Source organism: Neltuma alba, unplaced genomic scaffold (genome assembly GCF_004799145.2).
Source record: "Neltuma alba isolate B1F8T4 unplaced genomic scaffold, ASM479914v2 tig00002420_pilon, whole genome shotgun sequence".
In the NCBI taxonomy this organism is placed as follows: Eukaryota; Viridiplantae; Streptophyta; class Magnoliopsida; order Fabales; family Fabaceae; genus Neltuma; species Neltuma alba.
This window is the reverse complement of record NW_021632854.1, coordinates 736,140-743,172: the sequence shown is the minus strand read 5'-3', so window position 1 is coordinate 743,172 and position 7,033 is coordinate 736,140. Positions and strand designations below refer to the sequence as shown.

The 7,033-nt window shown below is 31.8% G+C and overlaps 1 pseudogene; it reads left to right on the top strand.

Annotated features, from left to right (window-relative positions):
* The first annotated feature begins 429 nt into the window (after positions 1-429).
* LOC114726874 (uncharacterized) lies at positions 430-542 on the top strand (annotated as a pseudogene).
* Positions 543-7,033: the final 6,491 nt, after the last annotated feature.

The following is a 7,033-nucleotide window of genomic DNA, read 5'->3' as shown; positions in this document are numbered from 1 at the left end:
CGTCAACCAAAAAAAATTCATAGCTTGAAATTGGATTTGTACTCCTCATTACTTCAAAAAAAGAAAAAAAAAAACTATTCTGCACCAAACGGTTCCATTTTCAAGTGTTTGCTAGAAATGAGGTTTGAGATGCAGAGTACAGAAAGAGATGGCAACCACCTTTTATATATGAGGTGGGGGTTGATGAGGCAGTTAGGTAGCTAGGTCTTTTGATGTATCACCTCCAATCCTATTTATAAAACCTCATTTATAAATGAGGTCTCATAATTAGGACCGGAGGTAATATTGTTTTGTTTTTGTCTATTGAATAGTATAGAGTTTCATATTCAAAGAAGAGAGAAAGAGAGAGAGAGAAAGAGAAAGAGATGGGAAATGAGTGAAGTGTGGGAGCACCACATTGGGAGTGAAAAGAAAGCCTCGTTACAAAGCATACCTTTCCCAGCCTTTCGGCTAAAATTAAGGGCAGTATCTGTTCTTGTCTGTTTAACATCTGATACGACCAACAAGTGTTGGTCCAAATGAAAGAGAGTTGGGCACCTTAAACATCATGTCTTAGGTTCGATCTTTGAGGTGGTGTGTATGGAAAAAACACTGTCAGGAGGGGTTCCCGCTATGGCACCTGACAGTACTCCGAGATTAGTGTCTTACTGTTTGGATAGAAGGATACTCTGGGCAATAAAAAAAAAAAAAAAAAACATCTGATACGTGAGGCATCAGTCCATATGATATTAAATTAATTTTTTGAGGGGGAGGCCCATTACAGTAGCTTGCTGCCAAGGTCCTCAACCGTATCCCATTCGTTGCGCACTGCTGCTTGGGCCCGGCGCACCCCACTAGTCCATGTGTTAATCTTTCTTTTTTGATAACCCAATCATAATTACCATAAAATAATATAACAAGAAATATATAAAAGATAAAATAAGCATTAATAATTCATAAATAAAATAAAACAATTGATAAAATAAGCATTAATAATTCATAAATAAAATAAAACAATTGTACATAAATCATACATAATTTAACAAGACATAATTACTAAAATCCACCCCAATTAAATCGTCCAATACCATGTTAATTTGCAGAATGAAAGTTGCCAACTTTACTTGTGCCATGGAATATGCTTGTAATATTCACAGAGAGCCCACTGTGGGAAGATGTTTCTATACATTGGATAATGCATCACGCAATTCCTCATGAATACTCCCGTCGATTCCTACATATGACTAATTCAAACATTAATATTTAATTTCAAATCTACATTTAAACAAGTGAAGAACTAAACAAGTGACCAACTTTTTCTTGTAAAACTTGAGGTGGTTCGAAATATTCTGCCATCCCCACGCTGCCCACGTCTTCTATGCACGAAAGCTTCTCCGCATATCCAAGCGACATGGTTTGGTGGTGGATGAGTGTGCTCCCACTCAATAACTCTATGTCCTCTGATGCGAGTCTCTCTACTTTCTACTACTATTCCTCCCTCAAGAAAATGAAGACGCTTTCTTTTAGAATTTGCTTCTTTTAAGGAGACCCAGAACCTGGAAAGCCAATATAACGTTAATACACACCTGCATCATCCCAGTTGAGTTTTAACCAGCCACGATTCTTATCACTCACAACACACGCTTTTGATCCTTTTGCATTAATTAGAAGCAAGTAATAAGTAAATTAGGACTTTTTTTGGGCCAACAAGTAAATTGGTGATTAGTAAAGTATAAGGTTGTTCTGTCTCAACAATTAATGCCAAACATAAGCTAAATAAATATTTTTACTATTGATTATGTATAACATAAAAATATTGATAAATTGTATTTTTTATAATAAGATAAAATATTATAATAAAAATAAGATGAAAGTTCTATCAAGTTAAAAAAAAGGCGACAATGCTCACATTAGCTAACTTAAACATCATTTAAGTTCAAGGATGACAAGCATAACTCATAATTAATACTACCTCCGGTCCTTAATATAAGAACTTATTAACTCATAATTAATATATGATTTATTATGTTAAATAGCAAGTTGTCTTAACAGTAATGTCACCTATTATAATTAGATGAAGTCTTCATATTATTGTGCACCCAATATGTAGATGAATGATATTAAGATGACTTTTAAAGTGTTTGGTGGATGACATTGACAACAAGGCTCCAAATGGATGAATTAATGATAGTTATATGTTTAACAATTTTTTTAAAAATAAGTTGTAAATATTAATATAAATAATTATAAATTTAAACATTTTTATTATAGATCAGGCACTTTTCATTCTGCCTCCCTGGAGTGCTAAATTTATTGTGTAATTAGCCAAGGAGAAAAAAACCGGATCGGACCGGCCGGTTCAACCGGAAAACCGGTGAACCGGTCGCCAGTCCGGTCCTGTTTGGATAAAAAACTGGTCCTGATGTGAACCGGTGGGGAACCAATCCAGTCGGTGAAAACTGGTGTTAAACCGGGTAATAACCGGTTGGGCGGTTCAGCGGTTTAATTTTTTGATTGCCCAGCCCCCACAAACGACGTCATATAGCTTTAAATAAAAAAAAAACCTCTTTCTCCTTCAGCTCGCCGTCTCATGCCTGAGTCCTCCTCCCCCATTTCTGAAAATCGAAATCATCTCCCCCCCCCCAAAATAGCCGAGATTTCTTCCACTTTCTCCCAGTCCCAGACTCTTGCCATGAACCCAACCAAAATCTATAGCTTCACCTCATAGTGCGGCTGTTCTGTTCACTAACAGTGGCATTCCCTCCTCCGTGGCTCCGTTCGTCGCTCAGTTGATCACATTGCAAGTGCCACCTAGTTGATAGAAGTCCAAGTGGCACCCTGCTTCGCCTTCGCCATCGCAATGCTAGTCCTGAGTCTCCATCCTGGTTTAATTCTTGCACGATGGCTATTATTGTTGTAGGGGAAGCAACCGCACGAACGGTGATTTGAAAAATATGGTTTATGGCGGTTCATCATCTTCTGAGCATTTTCTGTGGCCTTTTGGATCTACTCCTGGTGCTGCTGTTTCGCCGCTTCTCTCCATTCCTCAGCTTTTCTCAGTTTCTGTGAACCGCCGCCATCCTCTTCATCATCTTCTCCTCTAGGTTTGATTTCATCTTTTGTATTTTTCTTTCATACTGATGAAGGTATGTATTTGTTAATATTGTTTTTGTATAATTAAACATTTAAACTACTTTTATAGGTTTTTATATTTCCTTCATTAAATGATTATTACTTATGAATTTTGTTCTAGAATTAAATTTTATTATTTTAATATGACTGGTCCGATCCCGGTTCGACCATGATCCGACCAGTGACCCTTGACCCACTGTTTCGACTGGTTTAGTTCCCGATCTGATTTTTTGTTCCTTGGTAATCACATTAAAGGTATAGGGCGAAGGGAAGAATAAGGACAAAGGAGGATGTCTTTTCCATGGCTGCTTCCAATTAAGGAGCAGCATGAAGTGAGCAAGTCAATCAAATGTGAATGTCAATCACACAGGAAAGTCACTCTCTTCCTTTCAAACTTGCCTCATTTTATTCCAGGCTCCTCTGCCCAACTTGCTTTTCTTTTTCTTAAATTTTGTCCTTTTTAATTTGCTTGTTCATATTATAATCATCAACTAGTGCTACAATAACGTTGCATGCAAATGTATCCTCACATGTTTTTCAATTTAGTATTAATTAAAAAAAATATTTGATAACTTGAAGCAAATTAATAATTAAAAGTATTTATAAGCATGTTTTACATAAATCAAAATAAAACTCTTTTTACATACTTATTTTGTATTTTGTAAATCATAATTGAAAATTTGCTTTATAAGTTGGCCCTTGATTAATCTATATCTCTTAAGAGCTCCTTTTTAACACATGACGATGAGAAGTTATAAGTGGGATTAATGGAGTATTCATGATGTTGGATTACAAAATTATTAACTTCTAAAAGTAAGTTTGTTTACTGCAACTTGAAAAGGAGATGAATAAAATAGAATAGACAATAAGATTGTTCCATGGATTGGAAATTTATCTAATCCGTGAATATGTGAATTGGACTATAGTCCAATGAAAAATATATAAATTTACTTATTTAAAACTCAGTCAATTTTAAGTCAAAAATCAAATTTAATCATGTTAGTGCAATTATCCATTCAACTTTAAATAAATTGAATATAAGATACTACTCTGGTTCTAAATATAAGACTTATTTTGTAGAGTAATTTATATTATAAAATAAGTGTTATATTTAGGACCGAAAAAGTAATAGTAATTTTGGAGCAAAATTTACTACTGCATTGGAACTGTGAGCTCAAAGCATTGCATCCCTAAACAATATGAATATTCTTGTTTTCTTTTTTAAGTGAAAGAATATTCAAAGATGATTCTGACAGAAGAAAACAGAATATTCTTTTGTGGACTTATAGCTTTTCCTTTGCAAAAAAAAGATGTTCCATTAGTAGAAAAGAAGGTACAACCACGACGGGAGGAAAAATTAATATTTCACTGGATGACTTGTAACAATATCCTATTATCCTCCGCTTTAAAACAAAGTCGATTTCCCAATTTTAGCCTACTTTCTTTTTTGGCCTCAGAATAACTTGGGACAAATTAGAAACTATTGACCCGAATATGAATTTAAGATATTTATGAACATTGAAAAAGCAATGAGGCTTCTGGCTAAGAAAGATATCGAATTACTGATATAAAAGGAAAAAAAATCCAACCAACCTGTTCCTAAGTGTCTTCAAGAAAGATGTGTAACACTATAGGATTGGGCAGTAGCAACTTAATTTACATAAAATATACAATTATTGCATGTGTTGTTCATTTGCTATCCCATTTATTCAGATAACTATACAAACATTATTTAATAAATAAGCATACTTCAATGACAATTTTTTCCCAATAATAATAAATAAAAGCTTTTGCAATATGAAGTAGGAAGATGATATTAAAGTCGGTTGTGATATTCTGAAAGAGCCCACATTGGAAATATATTTCTATACATTGCATAGTGTAAGATGCAGTGTTTCAAAGATGCTACTGTCACTTCCTGAACATATATAACATTAATAAAAAAATAAAAATTAGAGTTTGTTTTAATAATTTATTATGCCCATTAAGAGAATTTCCGAATAGGGTTTTAAAAAAAAAAAGTAAAAACTCACTTATTGTGGCCAGTCCCCATCTTCTAACTGAGAATTGATGAGGAACTTTGCTGCCCAATGAAGAGGTCACTACAAAAAAACATTGAATCACCGACAGAATTACTGATGGAATCAACTCCATCGCAAAAATCTGTCAGAAAATTGTGGGAAATTCTGTCGGAAATATTACCGACGGAATTTGCCACGGAATTCCGTCAAAAATTACCGACAGAATTTTTCCGTGGGTAATTCCATCGGTAAAATAATTTTCCGACGGAATTTTCCACGGAAAAATTCCTTCAGTAATTTCCGTCGCAATTCCATGGCAAATTCCGTCAGAAAATCCATCGCAAATTTATCCACGAAAGTTTGGACAGATTTTCGACAGAAATTACTAACGGAATGTTGTCCGTGGCTAATTTCGTCAGAAAAGTGAATTTCTTTTCCCCAAAATTTTATATCTTTATTCTTATAATAAAATGCAGTAATTCTATTTTTTGTGAGGTGAAAGACTACATTATGTAAGAAAAAAAAACAAATACAAATTTTGTAAAAGGAACATAGTGAAATCCTAGAAGTGTGGGTGAATCATAATAATTCAATCTGTGCATTTGATTGCCTTAAGTATGAAAAAGTAAAAATTACTTTTTGAGTTATTGGTTGATTGTGACTATTTCAAATTAACTAAATATTATTGATCATAATATAGAAGAATAAATGTTAGAGACAAAATTGAATTTTAATTTACTAATCTTGAGATAATATCATATGAAGAATATAATAGGTGCAAAGCAAATATTTACATGGAATCATGTATAACAATATTGCTAACTTATTAGTATTTAGTTTCATAAAATTGTAAAGAAAAACAAAATTCTCCTACCAAATATTTAACATATATTTTGAGAATTTAGACTCAACAATTTTGATTAAAAAATTATAAGTCTTGTTAATCAAACAAAATGCTTGATGATTTGATTGTACATGATAGTGATTTATAACAATTCTTGTTAAAATGTGAGAGATGTATGAATCCTAAGCATCATCTTTTGTAATTTATTCATGACAACATTATTCTTCTTTTTTACTCCACAACTTCATGTAATTAGATATTGTCAATATTATATTATATATAAATATATTATCTATTTTTAAAAATAGATGGACATTTTTAAACTAAAAAATATCAAATCATTTCAAAGGATACCAAAAAATAATTAAACTGGTATTTGATAGATCATAATTTAGAAAATTAATATTAACAACTGTTTACAAATAATACAATTAGAAGGTTCTACTATAACATAAAAAACATATATTTAACGAATTAGTAATAAATAAAAATTAGAATGTATGTTATGTAAATAAAAATAGTAAATATGAAAATAGCTTATTCTTTTTTTCTTGCTTTTTTTTTTTAAAAGTTAGTCCACCATATCTAATAGCCAAAGCACATTTTTAATACAAAATAATATTAATCAAATTATACCAAAAAAATATATCAACATTAATATCAAGTTGGCTTAGCGAAATATTATAATATTATTCTAAATATAATATTATTGTTCTTGTATGAGAAAAATAGTAAGACTTAAATTTAAACTTAGAATTTATAAAATGTAATTTTGTCAATTTTTTGTTTGAAGAAACCATAATTCATTTATTAGAAGGCTAAATTTATTCTCCCTCAAAAGATTTTCACCTTCCCTCCATTAACCCATTTAATTTGAGACTTAATTTTTGCAAAAAATGTTAACTATTTTCCTCTCTTTCTTCCAACGATTAACCCTTCTTTTGTAACACTGATAAAACCATATTTTACCTTGTAATTTATAAAAAAAAATTAGAAAGAAGGATCTAAAAAAATAATATTCATGGGGAAGGATCTTAATAATTATGATTGTTTACAG